The sequence below is a fragment of the Neomonachus schauinslandi genome, chromosome 9 (genome assembly GCF_002201575.2).
Source record: "Neomonachus schauinslandi chromosome 9, ASM220157v2, whole genome shotgun sequence".
NCBI classification, from domain to species: Eukaryota; Metazoa; Chordata; class Mammalia; order Carnivora; family Phocidae; genus Neomonachus; species Neomonachus schauinslandi.
In genome coordinates this window covers 73,119,533-73,140,167 of record NC_058411.1, presented here as the reverse complement: position 1 = coordinate 73,140,167, position 20,635 = coordinate 73,119,533, and the positions used below count along the sequence as shown (strand labels likewise).

At 43.9% G+C, this 20,635-nt stretch overlaps 5 non-coding genes across 5 annotated transcripts; 4 read left to right on the top strand and 1 right to left on the bottom strand.

Moving 5' to 3' along the window:
* The first annotated feature begins 907 nt into the window (after positions 1-907).
* On the top strand, positions 908-989 carry TRNAL-AAG. The gene has a single exon. It is a non-coding gene; the product is annotated as a tRNA-Leu (tRNA).
* A 5,302-nt stretch (positions 990-6,291) lies between these two features.
* Positions 6,292-6,373, bottom strand: TRNAL-UAG. Its single transcript has one exon. It is a non-coding gene; the product is annotated as a tRNA-Leu (tRNA).
* Positions 6,374-17,865: 11,492 nt separating this feature from the next.
* TRNAT-UGU lies at positions 17,866-17,938 on the top strand. Its single transcript has one exon. It is a non-coding gene; the product is annotated as a tRNA-Thr (tRNA).
* Positions 17,939-19,106: 1,168 nt separating this feature from the next.
* TRNAY-GUA lies at positions 19,107-19,197 on the top strand. The gene is given in 2 exon segments: positions 19,107-19,143; positions 19,162-19,197. It is a non-coding gene; the product is annotated as a tRNA-Tyr (tRNA).
* A 1,184-nt stretch (positions 19,198-20,381) lies between these two features.
* TRNAP-UGG lies at positions 20,382-20,453 on the top strand. The gene has a single exon. It is a non-coding gene; the product is annotated as a tRNA-Pro (tRNA).
* The last annotated feature ends 182 nt before the right edge of the window (positions 20,454-20,635 follow it).

Here is a 20,635-nt window from a genome sequence, read left to right as displayed (position 1 = left end):
GCCGCCAGCCTGGCTCCCCTCCTCTTCGAGCTCCCCTCCTTGGCTCCATACTCAAAGTCCTAGATCAAGAAGCCCCCAGAAAACTTTAAGTTTCTTTTCATCATTCTTTTAAGGACACGGGCTACCTCCGTTTCTTCACCCCCTCCTTGAAATGAAGTTTCTCCAGCAGCAAGAGCAGTCTCAGGGGGTCGCTACTGCAACGCTGAGATGCCAACATGGAGATCTGGAAGACCCCTAAAGTCCTAAAACCGTCAAATTCGAAAGGAATGAGCATCTGCTCTCTCTCTCTCTCTCTGAGAGCAGAAAGGAGACATCTCCAAGTGTTTTAGGAATAGAGTGTAAAACCATATAAAGGCTTCGCCTTCTCTGAAGAAATAATGTAGCAGAGCTGCAAGTGTGAATGACTCTTTGATATCTCATCTGGTAAAAGGAAGGACTGTAGAGTTCCACTGGCCTCTTTAGGTTTTTGGTCAGATTCCAGTTCTAAGTAGGTGTTCACTCATTTGCAAATGCCCTAAATCTCCATTGATAAGTCATGCTCCCTCGTGGGTAGGATTTTGTGGCCTTAATTAGCTTGAATCTTCCTAAGAAATTTGTAGCAAGACTGAGAGGAAGCCAACAGGAATAAAACATAGTCGGCACCTGCAAAAGGCCCACAGACTTCTACTGTGCTACAAATTTCATTCACTCGCTAAAATACTTCTCTTGTATGCCCTGGGTGGGGGATGAGCAATCCACAGCCTACAGGGGAAAGTAAGCTTTCTCGATGAGCCCTGCTCTCTCCAAACCCTTCCTCCACTTGCTTTTAAGGTTAGGACTTCAGAACACAAATCTAAGCAATAGGGCTGAGATGTAAAGAAAGGTAGTTACTATCAGAAAAAAAAAGGCAGAGCAGCCCTCCACCCGTGGTAGCGTGGCCGAGCGGTCTAAGGCGCTGGATTAAGGCTCCAGTCTCTTCGGGGGCGTGGGTTCGAATCCCACCGCTGCCAAGCGGAGCTTTTGCCAGTTGAGGAACTGAGGTCAAAAGACGACGAATAACCACTCCAATGCCTTGATAGGGTAGCGCTGGATTGGGTGTCGGGTGAGTGGATGAGCACACGAGGATGGAGGCTGAGCTTTTCATATCAAACCGTTCAAGTGCAGAGGGCACCTGTTTTCTGGCCAGGTAGCGCTCCGGAAAGCCTTGCCATTTGGCAATGTTCTGATATAAATCTTCAAAGACCAAGTTCACCAGGAGGTTAGGGGCGAACAGAGAGCAGCACTCAAGTTCCCTGCCTACAAATTCTGCCTGTCTCAATGCACCCCTCAAAGCCATGGCCAGGGCCCCGGAAGGAACATCCTCTCGAGGCCTTCCTCCAAGCCCAGTGACACAATGTGCTCATTTTTCCGAGAAAGACGTCTTAGTGAGAAGTGACAGGAGAAAGTCCCCCAGCTGCGCAGACGCCAGACTGGGGCTTCCAATCCCTGCAGCTACCCTCTCTCATCAGGCAGATTTCATAGTCACAGAATATTCTGCCCCTGTTTACAAGTCGCCTTTATTTGCTAGCTGACGCCATTTTTCAAAGCATTCGGGTTCCGTCCGGTTTTTAGACCCGGCACGTCATGTCCAAAAGAATCACTATATCCCTAGAGCGGTAGTTCTTAACTCTGTTTATGAGAAGCACGTGTGGAATTTTTAAAAATTCTCACATGGAGGCCGAGCTCTAGACCAATGACACCGTAATCTCCAGGGGTGGGATCCAAGCCTCGGTATTTTATAGTTTCCCAAGTGCAGCCAGCAGAGAAAAGCAGTGCCTCAGGAGATTTCAACAGGCCGTTCTATTCCTTTTAAGGACATCTCACTTGTCCTGCCGGTCACGTCAGACCGGCTGGAGCCAGCGACTGTTTCTGGGGACACCTGCTGTGACACAGCCAAGAAAGGTCCTCCCCGGGTTCAATGCCTGGGTGGCAGTTGCCAAATGCTGCTTGGCTACCATTACCAGACCACAAACCACAGCACGCGGATTGCAAAGGACCACAGATTACAATGAGAAGCCACGGATAAGGATGGCTCTTCCCTGGTCCCTCTAGGTTCCTCTATTTGTCCTTCAGTCTTGTATTTTTATGCATCTCAAGATGAACGAGGGCTTCTCACTCCCTTATCTCCTCCCGCACACCTGGGGTGAGCTCTGGATTGAACGCCTTAGTTCTAGGAGCAAATACATCCCTAAATGACAGCTGAGAATGGGCTTTCCAGTACATGATTGCATGGATCTTAAATGGCTCATTTAATCCTCGGAGGCTAACTATCAATATATTCTAAAGTATTCACTTTTCCATGGCCTTTTACACAGTTTGTAGAAGAGGTGGGACAGAGAAGCCTCTCCCAATGTCACTGCGCTCTTCCCAAAGCTTCAGCCCAGGAATCTCGGAGACCGTCGGAGGCCGGGAAGCTTGGGGGAGAGGCTGGAGCCACTCTCAGAGCGATCTGCACCGACACTTGAGAGATTTTCTAGGTTAGGAGAGACTGGAAGTCGTAGTGGGTATTGTGCAGGCAAGGTGGGGGGTGGGGGGTGGAGAGGGGCGTTGTAGCTGGGGCTGCCTCCAGACTCAGATGCGAAGGCTGCATTTTCGCAGATTCTGTTCCTCTCTGGTTGGGGGGGGGGGGTGCGGCGGGCAGAGCCCGGGGCTTTATCTTAGAGTGTGATTGCCTTGGGAGGGTGAGTTGCAATTTTAGGGACAAGTATCTGTTACTTCTTCCTTCTGCCAGTTTTGTTGATGGCGGATCAACAAATGAAGGTCTCTCTTAGAAGAATACAATAAGAAGCTGTAACTCAGGAGTTAGTGCACCAGGCAGGGGCTAAAAGGTGAAATCCAGTTTCCTCCCCACCTAGTTGAACACTTCAACAAGTTGAATCCACAATATATAAAATAACAATATATCTGAATCCAGTGGTATTTATCCCAGAAAAGCAAAGCTGGTTAATATTCAAAATCAATCAATGTAATTTATTATTTCAACAGACTAAAAAGAAAAATCATATGATCTTACTAAAAAATGCAGACAAAGCATTTGACAAAGTCCACTTTCATTTCTGACACAAACTCTCAGCAAATTAGGAAAAGAAGGAAACTTCCTCAACCTGATAAATGGAAACTATGAAGAACTTCACACTTAAATGATACAAGACTGAATGTTTTCCCTGTAAGATGGGGAGGAAATGTAGACATCTGCTTTCATCACTTTGTTCAACATTGTACTGGGGATTCTTGCCCAATCAATAATGGAAAAAAATTGAAATAGAAGGCATCCAGGTTTAAACAAACAAGTAAATCTATTTTTTATTCCAAGAAAATGTGAATGGCTATGTAAAAATCCGACAGAATCTACAGAAAGCTATAATAAGTGAATCTAGCAAAGTTGTTGGATACAAGGTAAATATTAAAATTAATTGCATATATTACTGTTTATACTCTATCTACATATGTATAATTGTACCTAGCAATGAACAATCAGAAATTGAAAATTTAAAAAAACAATTCAATTTACAACAGAATCATTAAATATGAAATACTTAGGGATAAAATATGTCCAAGATTTGTACACACACACACACACACACAAATGCTGAGATGGATGAAAGAAAACCTAAATACAAGGAAAATCATGTCACATTTGTGAATGAGAAGACTCAATATTGTTAAGATATAAATTATCCCTAAATTGATTTATAGATTCAGTGTAATTCTAATCAAAATAACAGTAAGATTTGGTTTTTATTTATTTTTTAAGACAAGTTTTTTATTTTAAAGCATATTTATTTTTAGTAATCTCTACACCTAATGTGGGGCTTGAACTCACAACCCCAATATCAAGAGTCACTTGCCTTCCAACTGAGCCAGCCAGGCACCTCTGGCTTTGTTTTGTTTTGTTTTTAGAAACTGACCAGCTGATTCCAAAAATTCACATGGAAATTCAAAGACATAGCATGCCCAAAACAACTTTTAAAAGAACAATAAAGTTGGAGGAAAGTAACTCTGCCATCAAGATGTATAAAAACTACTATAATCAAGACTATAGCATTGGTAGGAGACCTGGGTGGCTCAGTCACTAAGTGTCTGCCTTCGGCTCAGGTCATGATCCCAGGGTCCTGGGATCAAGCCCCGCGTCAGGCTCCCTGCTTGTCGGAAACTTGCTTCTCCCTCTCCTACTCCCCCTGCTTGTTTTCCCTCTCTCACTGTCAAATAAAAAAATCTTAAAAAAAAAAAAAGACTATAGTATGGCATTAAAATATGAAAAATAGATTTATGGAACAGGAGTACAGAGATAGAACCACACATAATATTATCAATTGATGGCTGACAAAGTTTCAAAGGCAATTCAGTAGAGAAAGGTAGCCATTTTTAATTTATTTTTTATTAAGTTTTTAATTTTAATTCCAGTATAGTTAACATACAGCATTATATTAGTTTCAGGTGTACAATATAGTGATTTAACAATGCTATACATCACTGAGTGCTCATGATAAATGTACTCTTTAGAAAGGTAGTCTTCTCAACAAATAATGTTAAAAAAATAATTTTGATCCTTACTTCACACCACATAAAAAATTAACTCAAAATGGATCATAAACCCAAACCACAAAATATTTAGAATGAAATCTTTGTCACCTTGTATCAAGGAAAGATTTTTTTAGATGCAACACCACAAGCATGATCCATAAAAGAAAAATGTGATTAATTGTACTTCATCAAAATTAGAAAACTTTGCCCTTCAAAAGGCACTGTTGAGGTATTGAGAAGACAAGCCACACAGTGGGACATAATAGTTGCACCCTCTGTCTTTAAGGATGATTTTGCCTCCGAGAGGACATTGATAATGTCTGGAAACATTTTTTTTTTTTAAGATTTATTTATTCATTTGAGAGAGCGAGAATGACAGAGAGTACATGAGAAGGGGGAGGGTCAGAGGGACAGGGAGCCTGATGCGGGACTTGATCCTGGGACTCCAGGATCATGACCTGAGCCAAAGGCAGTTGCTTAACCAACTGAGCCACCCAGGCGCCCAACATTTTTAATTGTCATAACTGGGACAATGTTACTGGTATCCTGTGGGTAAAGACCAGTGATGCTACTAAACATCCTACAATACACAGGACCCCCAACCCCCACAGTAAAGATTTATCCAGTCCAAAATGTCACTATTATTGAGGTTGACTAGAGTAAGAAGCCACATGGACAATCTTTAACTCTTGCCTCCTTTAGGGCACAGGCCAGTCAGGTTCCAACACCATGTACTAGAATGAGCCCGTAACTCCTTCTTGAAGTCTTGAGGGGGGGACAGTGCCTGGATTCAAATCTGTATGCAGTATGTATTCAAATCTGTATATATGTATCATAATCATGTCCAACACACCCTTTGGGTACCAAAGACTGTACACATACATGGGGCAGGAAAGGCATTGCCCTCAAAGGCCAGAAAGTGAGAATGTTTCTTAAAGAGCCCTAATTCTGACTTCAAACCCATCCTAGGACTCTTTTTGAGCTAGGTGGGAGTCAGGGTGGTCTTCCTTGCCTGGCTAAGCCTGGTTGTTGAATCACTTCCCTGAGCTGGTGAGCAGCCGCCTCCCTCAATGATTAGCTCCCTGATTAACACATCCTTGCTGTCTTGTTGGTGGACCTGGAAGGAGAGACAGAAAGGGGGGGTGGGGGTGGCGTAGTAGTGCGGTCCCCAGAGGCAAGTGGAAGGAGAAATAAGACAGAACACCCTATAGGTAACTCATTAGGGGTCCGAGAGGCAGCACCAGGGACCACAGGGACACTTTGGGCGCTGTGTGCAACTGAATTTTTTACTTCGGCTCTGAGTGGGACTGCCGAATTTTTTCGAGTTAACTCTTAGGAGCAAATGATGAGACAAAGGCTCACTTCACTCCCTGCTCCCTTCTATGCACACCCTTACCGTTTACTGCACTTTCAAAGTTATGTCAAGATTCCAAAACTCTCTCTCCTCTCTAGAGTGCCCCAGGTTAAATGCCATCCCTTTGGCAAGCAAGGCCTTATTCTCTCCCTTCCGAACAGAACGGGGATCGAGGATCCGGAGGAGTGTGTCTTTTACGGATCTGCTTGACTTAGGAGGGGCCTGTCGGTAAACTGAGTCATTCATTCACTAGTCGCATTCCGTCGGTCTAGAGCCGCGTATTCAGAAAATTCAGATAATTGGATTTTGAGATTTGGTCAAAACCCGCAGGAACCTACACTTTTATTTGAAGTGAAGATGAAGGCTGTGACTACTTATGAATAGAAACAAAACCCTGGCAGCGGTGGGATTCGAACCCACGTCCCCGAAGAGACTGGAGCCTAAATCCAGCGCCTTAGACCGCTCGGCCACGCTACCAAACCCGCAGGGGAGTTTTGTCTACATTTCCTAGTTATATCTTTCTGCTCTTTTTTTTCAGCGTTGTTTTCTGAACCTCCAACTGAGACCAAGACTGTAGATATTGCCAAAGGACCCTAAGGAAGAAATTCTTCCTCCCCCTCCCACCCCCCACCCCGGGTCTCCAACCTGCATCCGCCCAGCCAGAACAGCTCTTCTCACTCCAGAAGCTGAAGGGAAAGATCTTTAAAAACAAACTATCTGCTCCGGAAGCGAAGTTCTTGGGATCTAGAACGTAGGAGCACTCCGAAGACAGGGGTCGCGTCAGCTTCCTCCTGGCGCCCAGTAAGCGCTCAAAAAGTATTTATTGAACGGAGGAATGAATTCGCTTTGACTCCAGATCGCTTTGGGGTGGGGTGGGGGGTGCTGGTGGTGTAAAGAAGACCAAAGCTGCAGTCTGCTAAATTTTGAGTTTGATGCTTTTCAGTTCTGAAGCCAGAAAAGAAGTCTTGGAGCCTCCAGGAAGCGTAGGACGTGAGTTAAAAGGACCGAGAAAAAAGCTTGACTCCTAGTCCCCTTTTGCTCCTTGAGACCCACCTGCAGATAGGCGGTGCCAGTCTATGCCCGCTCGCTAGTCTTGGCGGAGCAGAGACTACAGAGGGTTCCTCCCCCAATTCTGCTTGCCGGAAGAGAAGAAGCCTGTCTCAGGGTGGGTCGATTCCTGCGGCTGGGAAGCTTTTCAGTACCTTTCTTTAGAACCTATAACTCTTCGTTTCCCAGAGAGGTCCCCTTTCCCCTGCGTAGCTGTAGCCCTGAGGCGGCTGTTATTACTGGCGACTGGGGAAGGAGTTGGCTGGAGACACCCTTACCTAGGGACAGAGCCCAGATTCTGAGCCCACACTGGGGCTCCTAGCACACAGGATTCCTGAGAACTCAGCGCGCTCCCGCTCCTCATCCTCCCCAGAAGCCCAAGCCTGCAGGCCCCGGGTGAGGAGCATATGAACAAGGCCAGAATGGAGGAGAAAAATAGATTCTCACCTCCTCTCCTCTTGATACAGGGGAGAGTAGCCACACCTCAGTTCTCCATACTTTAGCGTTTCTGTCTTAGGGCCCACCAAACTTGGGATTTCCATGCACCTTGTATGAAAAGAATTCTTGCTCTTTTTGATTGCAACCAAGTGGGGATTACAGAACGCCAATATGCTGATGTGTCTCTTTTGCTAGTGTGTGACAGTAGCAGAGAAATTAATTCACAGTTACTGCCTAGACTTCAGAGAAAAACAGGTGCCTTTCTCAGCCAAAGGCTGGGGGATGTGGTTGGAGGATGTTTCAGCCAATCTGAAGGCAGAAATTGTGGCTCCCTGATGACATCCAATCACATTTGGATAAAATTATTTATTTGATAAAATTAAAGATATTTGGGGACAAATTTACACAAAGAGCTTTAAACAGGGAGGTTGTATATGTTTATGCTTTATATTTCCCTCTCTCTTACAAATATCCAGTCTCGGGCAGAGAAGCAGCACCCAGACCTGGCTTACTTTCTTAAAAATAGACAATAGTCATTGTCTATCTTAATCAATTATGCTTCCCAAGAGAAGGGGAAAATAATCCCATGATGGTGTTGGGAGGTTCTCATCAGGACACATGAAAGGGATTTTCCCCCAGATCTTCCTGTGTCCCTCCCTCCCTCCTCAAATATACAGAAGTCCTAATACCTCAAAATGTGAACTTATTTGGAAATAGGGTCTTTACAGAGGTAACCAAGTTAAAATGAGGTCTTTAGTGTGGGCTCTAATCCAGTATGACTTGTGTCCTTAAAAAAGGAGAATTTTGGGCATAGAGACAGAGATCTCTTTCTCAAACCCCATAAATTTCAACATAAAAGTGAAGGGAGAGGGATGGGAGAGCAGTGCTAACTCTGAGATGTTCTGTGGACTCTCAGAAAAAGAACTGCGATGCATTTTGAAGGGTATAGGTGTAGGCATATTGGGACCGAGGTTCCCTACTGGTGTGGAGACAAATAACTAAAGAGAGGTGGGCAGGGTTTAAAGCATAGAGCAGTGGTTCTCAAACTTTAGTGTGCACCCCAATCACCTGAGGGCTTGTTAAAGATGTTGCTGAACTCAACCTCTGGAATCTCTGATTTAGTAAACCAGGGGCCTGAGAACTTGCATTTCTAATAGGTTGTTAGGTGATGCTGATGTTACTGAACCAGGGACCATGCTTTGAGAATCACTGCCATAAAGATCATTTTTTTTTTTAAAGATTTTATTTTTATTTATTTGAGAGAGAGAGAATGAGAGACAGAGAGCATGAGAGGGAGGAGGGTCAGAGGGAGAAGCAGACTCCCTGCCGAGCAGGGAGCCCGATGCAGGGACTCGATCCCGGGACTCCAGGATCATGACCTGAGCCGAAGGCAGTCGCTTAACCAACTGAGCCACCCAGGCGCCCAAGATCATTTTTGTATTTTAGACTTCTGATAGAAGTGAGGAAAAAGAATTGAGGAAGTCAAAAGATCTGCAGACCTCTTGGGAGCAGTGCCTAGGGAAGATGTGTGCTCGATGTGACAGCAGTGGGAATAAATGAGAAGTCTTGTTTATAAGTGAGGGAGAAAAGCCTGGCAAAATAGGACATTCTCCCAATACTGAAGAATGGTAGTGGCCAGTTTACCACTCTTGGGATGCCAATAGAACTTTGACCTATGGATGCCCACCTCTAGAGATACTAGAGGTCTCAAATGAGCCACACAAAATGGATTCAAATGGTGCTATCTTCTGAGGTCTCTGGCCATGTTTATTTGTCCTGCTGGGCATGACATAATGACGCAAGTGTGCAGGAGAAACTAGGAGAAATGTTTGCAGCCTTACCCTCTCCTGGACCATTTGGAAAGCTCTGTACATGTCCAAAATAATCGCCCGAGGCCCCTCCCAGGAAACTTGCTGCTAAGAATCTTTCTCATCTGTGAAAGACATTCAGAGACTTGAAGCCTGGGAAGCCTGAGGTCCCAGAACAATGAAAATTGCAAGATCTCAGCCCAAGAATACAGAATATCATCCACCACTATGTGGTTTCTTTCTTGTTTGACTTTCAAGAGTAGAATATTTTGTCTCCCAATTTCAAAGACTTAACACAGACCTCTGTATGACTATTGGGGCAGAGATCCTACAACTGTGCTCAGTATTCAAAGAAAACAACCAAATTATAAATACAGTTTATATTTACAATCTATTTCACTTGATTTTCTAAGTCCAAGTATATATATATTTTTAATCATATCCACTGTATGGGCTTAGACAAGGTGGAGTCCACATCCTTGACAGTAGTATGCTGTACTTGCACTCTCCTTTGATCCTTGGACAGAGACCTAGGGGTGTCTACCAGGATGTACATCCTATCGTCCTCCACTCTATCAACTGAGCTACCAAAAGATGCATAGTAAAATTTATGGAAAATATTTTTAGGAATCTATCCAGTTTTTTTCTCACAATCACGTATTGGTTACTTACTGTGTTGATTAAATCTTTTAGGTCCTTACTGATTTTTTGGTCTACTTGTTTAACACCTACTGAGAGAGGATTGTTAAAATACCCAATGATGACTGTGAAAAAAATACAAATAAATATCCAGTGATGATTGTGTATTTTTCTATTTCTCCTCTTAGTTCTGTCAACTTCTGTTTCTTATATATCTTATTCTTACAATGCTTTTTATATTTGCTTCTTATATTTTGTTTTTATCTTATAAAACATATCTTTTTATCTTTATATCTTACAACAACCTGTGTTATTAGATACAGAGAAATTCAGGAATATTGTGGGGTTTTTAAATGGAATTTATTTGTTAGGGCAGTTTCAGGTTCATAGCAAAACTGAGTAGAAAGTACAAAGAATTCCTGTATACCTCCTGCCCCCACACATGCACAGCTTCCTCCGCTATTAACATCCCACACCAGAGTGGTGTATTTGTTACAAGAGATGAACCAACATTGACACATCATTCTTACACAAAACCATAGTTTACATTAGGGACTCTTGTGGTTTCATGTGAATTTTAGGATTGTTCATTTCTATCTCTGTAAAGAATGACATTGGGATTTTGATAGGGATTGCCTTGAATCTGTAGATCACTTTGGGTAGTTTGGATATTTTAACAATTTTAATTCTTCCAATCCATGGACACCAGATGTCTATTTATCTGTGTCTTCTTTAGTTTCCTTCATTAATGTTTTATAATTTTCAGTGTATAAGTCTTTCACATCTTTACCTAAGTATATGTGTATCTATATCTATAAATAACAATTTTCCTATAACTTAAGAGTTGGTTCTCTTTTATCACAAAGACTACTTCTATTTCCTCTTTCCTCATGGCAGTATATCAAGTATTTGAGCATGGTGATGATGTCCCTCAAGTTTTCTCTTTTGCATATCTAAGATCTTCAGTTCCATTAAACATTCTTCCTCTAATGTGCTAGCCAGCCAGCCAGCCAATCAGTCCTCTGCATTCCTGGTGGTTCACCTGGCATATGCCTGAGAGCAGTGCTTACAAAATCATCCTGATAGAAAGAAAGGTGGACAGTCGTGAGCTGTGTAAGGAGGAAGATATCAAAGTCAAAAGGACAATAGTGGGAAGTCTGAACAGAGGTAGCCAGAGAAAGCTTTTACAGAGACCAGAGTAATCTTCAGGTGACATTTAAAGGAGCTATGGAAGGCAGAATAAGTCAGCAAGAATTCCTGGGCACTGTGCAAGGGTTTATAGGGTAGGGCTTGACTTTTCAATCCTTAAAAGGTTTCCTTTAGAACACAAGCCATCAATTTTGTTGAGAGTCAGCTGAAACCCTTCCTTAGCCTATTGATGGAACCAGTGGCTCAAGGATAGCTATACAATAAGCACTACTGTGCCCCTCCTCTGGCTGAGCTATCTATGGATCTATGCCACATTTCCCCACTTTGTGTTTAGGATACTGCCAGGTTTGAGTCTCTTAATAGATGGGACAGAACAGTCCTACAAGTTTGTTGGGTCCAAAAGGGGGGCAGGGGGCACTAATGAAATGCAGAAATGAAGTCTTGGGGAGTCACTATTGTTTTTAGTGTCACAAGGTTGGATCTTACAGGTTTGAACCCTGGCCCTCTGGTGCCCAAAGTGAGAATCACGTGTAATGAGAATCCTATCATGAGCCAAAGGCCTGAACAGCCACATCCTTTGAAGGACATGCATTTTCATTGAGACCCATCCCAGGCAGTTTCTGGTAAGTCTTGTGATGTCCTTTATACACTTTAATTACTCTGATCCCCTTATTACCCAGTCTTAGTTTCCTCACACTCTGTTAAAAACATGAAATCTCTTGCTCAAATCCTGCAATTAAGCTCACCCTGTTTGGGATTGAAGGCCATTCCATCCCGGCCTAAGAAAAGCAGAGTCTTATAGAAGCTATGAGTCCAAGAAACCTCCTTTTAGCATCCCCATAGCCTGTCCTCCTTGCCAAGACCTGAGAGCATCCAGATGCAGCTCAGATCACACCCAGTGCCGCTCAGTCTAAAGAAAAGCCAAAAGATGAGTGGCACTGGTCATCCACTTAGCAGGACAGAATGAGACTTCTTTTAGTGGAAAGTGTGTTTCCTTGGGAGTCTGAAACCATGCACTGGCTGGAGAAAGGAGGTTAGAAAGTTTTCAGAGGAAACCTGCCCTAGCAGGGCTGAATGCACATGCCATGTTAAACTGATTCTACCTAGTGTTTGGCTGAGGACATTGCCTTAGAGATTCTCACTCTCAATAGGTAACCTTATGTTTATGTTTAGGTAACTCCTCCCCTTTTCTGTATAGATACTCTGTGTGCTGGTATCTGGCACACCATTTAGTGACCACATACATATGAGAATTGACACCTGAATTCAGATTGGTTTCCTAGAATTTACACTTACACTGGATGAGAGCTGGAAGGGCCTTGAAGATTTTTAGTGCTTGTTTACCAAGAATTCCAGGAAGAGGAAAATAAAAGATTCCATGGTATTCCAGATTTCTGTGGGTTGAAATCTCCTTTTTTTCTCTACACATGCCTCTGCATTTGTTTGCTCTCCATTTCAAATACTTATTAATGCCCTGATATGTGCTGATCACTTTGTTAGGTATGGAGACTCAGAAGTATGAATCATACAACTTTCCCCTCAAGGAGCTGAGGAATAAACTAATGCATGTGATTCTTAAAACAAAATGAACTTAGTAGTCTATAGCTAAGTGCACTAGAATCTCCTTCCCTTTTTCTTTGCCTTCTCATTTGTTCTTTCTTTGTGTCTTTTGTAGCATTTTCAAAAAGATGGACATAGGTGGGGTGCCTGGCTGGCTAGGTTGGTGGAACATGTGACTCTTGATCTCAGGGTTGGGAGTTCAAGCCCCAAATCTCTGGTGTAGAGATTACTTAAAAATAAAATCTTAAAAAAAAAAAAATGGGCAAAGGAATAGATAGGAAACCACAATTTAGAAGTAGCTCTGGAAAATTAAAAAATAAAATTAAAATGTGTGCTATCTTTTGACAAGCTTTCATATAAGATGAAGAAATATGGGAAGGAGAACAGAAAAATTTGACAATTTCATAAACAACTGAATATATGTTGAAGGGGTAATGTCAATCTGGATGCTTACTTCTAGGTGCCATGGGTCACCTCCATTATATCTGTCTTATTCGGTATCTTGAGAGTGGGAGTGAAGAGGAAGGAATGGTAAGGATTAAAAAAAAAAGTATCATGGGTTTCAGAGGAGAGAAGAGATGAAATCTACTCCATAAACAGCAAAGGCATTGTGAATTTTATAAGAACATCGAGATGGGTTTTCCAGGATAAGTAGTGTTTGACAGGTATGGTGAAATGAGAAATCATTCTAGTTGATGAAGCAAATGGTCACAACTGAAAAAGGTGTGAGTTCTATTTGGGGAATTATAAGTGGACTGGAACAAAGATCTGTTGGCAATTTACAGCAGTCATTTGGTAAATGTTGATCTAAATATTAGAAGTTAAAAGCAGTAAGGTAGAGAGACACATACTGAGAGTACTTTAGTGTAGTTGAGAGTCTTTAAATTGAAAACAATTTTTGCTAAAATAAAAAAGGAGGATTTCTGAGATAATCCAGGAAAATCTCATAGATTCCAAAAGTGGAACACACTGAGGCTTCTGGAGTGGGCCACAGCTAGGGACTTAGTAGGTGTCCAGGCTTCCTTTCTTGATATCACCCCTCCTTGTGCTTTGGCATGCTCTCCCTTGTGCTCTTTCTATGGTAATGTTTTCTCTGCTTCTCAGTTCATGTGGTGGAATATGATTGATGTTACAACTCTTACAACTCTAATTTCCTTTCTAGTAATTGTGGGCTAATTAATTTGGACCAAACTCCTTGAAGAAAAATGATAAAAATACTGGATAAGATTTTACCAAATCTTAAAAGCATCAAAGTACTAAAACGGTAGCAAGCAACTACTAGGCCAGAATCTAAGCAAAAGATGGAATCTGAGAGGTAAGGGAAGCACTGACCTTTGTAGCTCTGAAGACATTTGCTAATTACCGCAAAATTGGGCTATAGTTTTGGTGGACTCTTTGGATGGGAGAAACAAGAGGAACAGATGTCAAGATCCAGCACCTACCCAAAATGGAAAATCAAGTAAGACACTCTCCCCAAATATTAAGTCTAATATTAACTTAACATTAATATTAAAGAGCTACTCCCATAAGGCAAGGATGAACAAGAAGTAAACCTACCTCTATCCTCCCACTTCCAATAACTGTTTTGGAGCTCAGCAGAAATCAGCTGAGCTTAGCAAGGAAAACTGGAAAGAATGAGCTTTCAACTTTTCCTGAGAAGCTGTGACCACAGGTCTCCATTCTCCCTGATTTGCAGTTTGGGTTTAATGTCATCTTGAAGGCTCAGGAAATGTCCGGCCAATAACTTTTTTTAGGATCCTTTTGGGTTGATAGTGCTCTAGATGCCTGGGAGAAACAAAAGATATACATATATATATGTATGTATTATAATATATATATATTTTCAGGAAGTCACCTTCATCTTTGCCTCAGAAATTCACTGCATATAATTTTCCCAAGACATTGAGCAGTGCACAAAGATGACCAATTATACAAGGAGACAAAGTAACATGAGTAAGAATCAACTAGAACAATAGATAGAATAATATTGGGATTATCAGTTATACATATTAAAATGAATATAATTAATGTGTTTGAAGAAATAGAAGACAAGCTGGTGAATATCTGCAAGGAATAGGAAATTCAACAATTTGACTTAACTGTTGGTAGGATTATAAACTAGTACAGCTGTTATAGCAAACAGTATGGAGGATCCTCAAAACAAAAACAAAACAAAAAACAAAACCAGAACTACCATAAGATCCAGCAATTCCACTTCTGGGAATACATCCAAAGGAAACAAAAGCACTAACTTAAAAAAGATACCTGCATCTGCATGTTCGTGGCAGCATTATTTACAATAGCCAAGATATGAAAACAACCTAAGTGTCCACTGACGAATGAATGGATAAAGAAGTTGTGATATATATATAATGGAATATTATTTATCCATAAAAATGAAGAAATCTTGCCATTTGGGACAACATGGATGGAACTTGAGGGCATTATGCTAAGTGGAATAAGTCAGAGAGAGAAAGACAAATACTGGATAATCTCACGTATATGTGGAACCTAAAAACAAAACCAAAAAACAAAATCATAGAAAAACAGATCAGATTTGTGATTACCAGAGGCAGGGGTTGGGGAAAGGGTATAGGAGAGAGGTTGTCAAAAGGTACAAAGTACTTGTTACAAGATAAATAAGAACTTAAGTACATGTAATGGACAGCATGATGACTACAGTTAACATTGCTGCATGATATACATGAAAATTGTTCAAAGATTAAATCCTAAGAGTTCTCATCATAAGGGAAAACTTTTTTCTTTTGTTTTTTTGATTTCTCTTTTTATTATATCTATATGAGATAATGGATTCTAAATAAGCTTATAGCAGTGATCATTTCACAATATATGGAAGTCAAACCATTAGGCTGTACACCTTATTTTTTAAATTTTTTAAAGATTTTATTTATTCATTTGACAAAGAGAGAGAGGGAACACAAGCAGGGGGAGCAACAGGCAGAGGGAGAAGCAGGCTCCCTGCCGAGCAAAGAGCCCCATGTGGGGCTGGATCCCAGGACCCTGGGATCATGACCTGAGCCAAACGCAGATGCTTAACTGACTGAGCCATCCAGGCGCCCCTAGGCTGTGCACCCTAAACTTATATAGGGATGTATGTCAATTATATCTCAATAAAACTGGAAAAAAAATGTTGGCTTCATAGTTTTGAAAAAGAATCAGAACTTCTAGAATTGAAAATTACAGTTTATAATTACATTGACTCAGTGGGTGGATTTAACAGCTGATTAAACATACCTGTAGCAAGCATTACTGGATTAAGAATATGTTATTCAGAATGCAGCATGGAGAGACAAAAAGAAAATATGGAAGAGAAGGTAAAAGAAATGAAGGGCAAGGTATGAAGGTTTAACTCCAGTTTCATAAATGGAGAAAAGAAAAATAAAGCAAAACAACACTTGAAAAGCTGACCAAGAATTTTCCAGACCTGAAGAAAGGTAATGATCTATGGACTTAAGAAATCCCATATCTCACCACTGAAAAAATATGGGATTTCCCTGTGGTATCATTCACTCCTGTTTTATACATCTAAATTGAAATCTTCCCTGGATGAATCTAACTGGTGGAACCTAGGTCACATGCCCACTCCCAGCTGCTAGCTGGGAAAGCAAATTTTCTAGGACAGACTTACTTATAATATGTGAAATTACCAACTGTAAGGACAATATTCAAAAAATATTGGACATCCACTCATAGGACAAATGCCCGCAACAGAGTTATTCAACTCATGTTCAGGCCTCAGCAGTTTTCCTTTTGTACTCTCTTCCTTCAAGAGCCCCTAACTCTTAGAGGCTCTAACTCAATGGATAATTTATGTAATTTGATCTAACCATGATTTACCAATCTTATGGACTTCTAGACACAAGAGTATTCTAGCTATTGTACAATTCCCATAAACTCCCCCAATCTCACTTCAAACCCAGCCTACCTAAATCCTTGCACTTCATCTTCTGCCCTTTCCAGGTACTCATCTCTCCTTTAGACTTTCTTTTTTTTCCTGCAAACATCATCTTGCTTTTTCAAGGCATAGTATTTGAGAGTCCTCCCTGACTCTTTCATCTTTATTATCTCTTACTTACTCTTTATTCATATCTAACTTCAGCCAAATCTGCCTTCCCTCTAGTTCCCTCATTCCTTCCTTCCTTTCCAGGTCCATAACTTGACCCTCTTGCAGCTTTATTTGAGCATCTGCACCATGGCTAATCTCTGATGTACCTCTGACTCTGGTTTCTCTTCCCTTCAATTCATTCTGCATATCCATGCCTGGTGAGTTTCCATTTTCAATTTTTTAAAAATTTAAATTCAATTAGCCAACATAGAGTACATAGAGTTCTGATGCAGTGTTCAATGTCCAGTTGCAATTTTTTAAAGGGTGTAACTTCATTCCAGAAATCTCTCAGTCCCCTATTAACCTGACTTCTTACCTTCCCTTATTTCCAGGAGGGCAGATATCTGCCCCAGCCGGTGTTCTGCCTCCGCTCCTTAAGCCTCGGTTTTTCTTTCAGACTCTGCTCATACATTTTCTTCTACCAGAGATCACTCGGCCCCCAAACTTGTGTCTTAACCTCTCAAGTGCAGCTCAAACCCCACCCCCACCTGAAGGACTGCCTCTGTGAAGGCTCACACCGCAAATCTGCGAAGCTTGGCACTGTCCACCAGCCGCTCACAGCAGGCACAGCTACTTTTCACTGTTCTCTTTCATAAAAACTAAAGTTCTCTTAGTCCACAAGACTATGACAGGGACTTCAAGTTAAAGACCGTATCTGATGCCTTGTTCCTAGTGCACAGCCCAGCACAGAATTGGGAGTTCAGTGTTTGCTGCATGAAGGAATGAATTAAATAACGAATTAACAAATGCTTGCTCTGGCGCAGAGACTCGAGCTGTAAGAAAGGTCCCTACACATAAGGAACTTGAAGGAAGTTGAAAGTCGGTGGCTATCCTGAGTCAAGGAGAAAATCAGTGGGAAGGCCCAGTTTCAGCGGAGAGACCTGTGGTAGTCAACTTCCTCTACGCCGCGTTTCTCCTCTTAATTTTTAGACTGCGGCCGGGGGCGGAGGGAGGGGTGAGGTGGACTCTGTGTTATAATGTGTTGGGTTAGGCAGAGTTCTGCAATCTTAAAATAGTGGTGGCTGTTATCACTGGCCCTCATATTGCGTTGTCCCTAGCAAGAGCCTGCAGACCAAATTCCAACAGTAAATAGATTGAAAAGAAGTTCGGATTTTGTCTGCTTCTTATACTTAATTCCTCTAACGAAGACCCATCATAAAATCTTTCCTTTTCAAAGAAAGAAGCAAGACGGTCATCCGCGAGGCCCTATAGCTCAGGGGTTAGAGCACTGGTCTTGTAAACCAGGGGTCGCGAGTTCAAATCTCGCTGGGGCCTTCCATCTATTTCTTATCGTTTTAAATCCTTACTGGACAACCCCCCTTCCAGTAACCTTAACCCCCGCGGAAATTCGGTTCACGTATCGTCTCGCCGCAGTCCCGACTACCCGAGTAAACGACGCTGAGCGGATCCGCTTCCTCTTACGCGCTACTGCGCAAGTGCGGCTCTGCTGCCTGGATTGTGGCGGAGTCCATTACAAACTGCGGGAAACGCCGCCTGCCTCCGCGGACGCCCGGGTTGTGCCGACCCGCCGCGAGAGCCCTTCCCCAGGGCCGCCGGAGCCCGAGCCGGGCCGAGGGCGGTGGGGGAAGACCATGGAGTCGAGCCCAGTGACTCGCTCCGCACAGGCTTGGAGCCCAGAACAAGCTCCACTCCCCAGAGGGGAGGAGGCCCTCGGGAGAGAGTAGGCTGTCCAGCAAGGTTTCCTGTTTCAGCCGGTTTTCGAACACTTCACTATCCCAGCGGGAAAACGAAAGTCGAGACTTGGGTCACTAAGTTTGTTATTGACTCAGAAGAATTGCGGCTTCCTTTTTGAAAAACCTTAAGATATTTTCTCCAGAAGTCCTTTCTCGCAGAAACATTGGGGTTACCCATATGTGCTATATTCCACATCCTCTCCCTCCCCGAGTCTGTGGACGTACAAACGGAAGAGAGTTGCGGTTCGCCTGTGCAAACGCGCCTGAATTCCCAGGCGAGCACAGGAAGTGAGGAAATGCGAAGAGGCGCGAGCCAGAGCCGGGAGGCCCGCCCTCTCTGCCTGGCGCGGGCCTGCGCGAGCGGAACTGTGTGTCTCACCGGCGCACTCCCTAGTTCTTCGAGGCCGAGGTGGCGGCTTCCACTCCACACATATCACGTTGGGAGGTCCCGGGCCGCGCGCTCGCGAAGCCGACGGCCCCCCGGACGAGCAGTGTCCTCGCCCCGGGCGGCCTCGTGATGCACGGGGTCTCGGGGTGCCTGTGAGGAGCCCACGGATGGCCCTCCACCCCTCGGTGGAGTAGGGGAATCCAGCTCTAGAAGGGTTGTCCCCAGAACCGCGGGCGGGACTTTCTCACAAGCTGGCTTTGTGACTCTGCGATGTCCACCCGCCGGCAGAAGATCGTTTCTCACACGCCTCTATTTGTAGATGTCCTGAATGGGTGACTCTAGAGAGGCGCTTTCTGTGCTCCCTTCGATAGCTCAGCTGGTAGAGCGGAGGACTGTAGTGCGCTTCCCGAGTAGTCATCCTTAGGTCGCTGGTTCGATTCCGGCTCGAAGGAGGAGCTGCAGTTTTGGGGTTTGCAGTCATCCAGGGAGCCGTTACCCTCTTGTTTCCTCCGGGGCTCTTTGTCTTCTAGAGTCGACTTCTCCAGCCTCATTCCTGTGCCAAAGAAAACGTTTGAGCCCGCCAAGCACATGTGAACAAATGGATCCCGTTGGGCAGTTTCTTATATTGCGAGGAGGGCCAACTCTGTTAGCCAATTGGAAGAATTCTAAGTTAACCTTCCCTCAGATGTTTCTTTTGGCTTCTAGTTGATCCTCGATTGCTGCCTGAAGTCCACGGTTCGGAAACCCGAAACCTCTCGTTGATACAGAACCTGATGCATAAACGCTTTGTGCGCATGTCTGCGCCATGCGGCCGGGGGGGCTCCAGTTTGCGGAAGAAATCGCCGAAACTGGGACTCTCGTCCCGAGTGTCCGCCCCCCTCCGTACACACATCCATTACACGGCAGTTTTAGTTTATTTATCTTTTTGCAATTATTTATAGTTCTACAAAAAAGATTTTGAGACAGAACAGGAAAGGGTAACAGGATTTGACGCGAGTTGGGGTGAGACTGGGAGAAAGAATTCCAGACCGAAGAAACAAGTGAAACAAAGGTGGGGAGATGGAACACTTGATTCTCCTTCGGGGGCCTGGACAATCCGAACACACGCCAGACTGGCGCACCTCCCACCGATTCCGGCTCTCGGCATTTTGATGCCCACCATTTCCCGCCCCTAGAATGTTAGGCTCGCGCGAGGTAGTAGCAGCCTGACACGCTTCCCGCGCGTCCAGCCTGGGGCTCAGGACCCTCCAGCCTCGCAAGCGAGCTCCGCTGGGGTCCTCGCACTTCCGCCGCCTTCCTACCAGGCCCCCGCCAGGCCCCCGCTAGGCTGGAGCTCGCGCCCAGAGCCGTCCGGAGGTGCTCGGTGGAGCTCACCCACGCGGCCTGCTGTCTGGAAACTGCCCCTCCTCACCCCATCCGGCCTCTGGAGGGGTCCAGGATGTGGATCGGGGAGAATAAGCGCGGCTAGGACCCGAGTCAGGTTTCAAAAGAGTGAGACCTCATGAAGATGGGAGAAATCAAAGCAAGGCAAGAAGTAAATGTCACAATGTGGAACAGAGCTCTCGGGCAGCCTGGCGGCCAACAGCACACTGGAAAGTACTGTTCAGAGGAAACACAGGCACGCTCTTACGCCTGTGGCTCGTTGGTCTAGGGGTATGATTCTCGCTTTGGGTGCGAGAGGTCCCGGGTTCAAATCCCGGACGAGCCCTAGTTTTTGATTTTTTTTTTCCCCCTCCTTCCTTCGAAACTATGCAAAAGTTCAATTCTGTACAAACTTTCTCGCTTTCCGACTGTTCTGCACAAGAGAGGCGCGCTGAACCAACGCGTGCCAGAGGGGGCTGAGGAGCTCTGCGGGGAGAAACTGCCTGGACTCTCCGCCAGCGGACACCT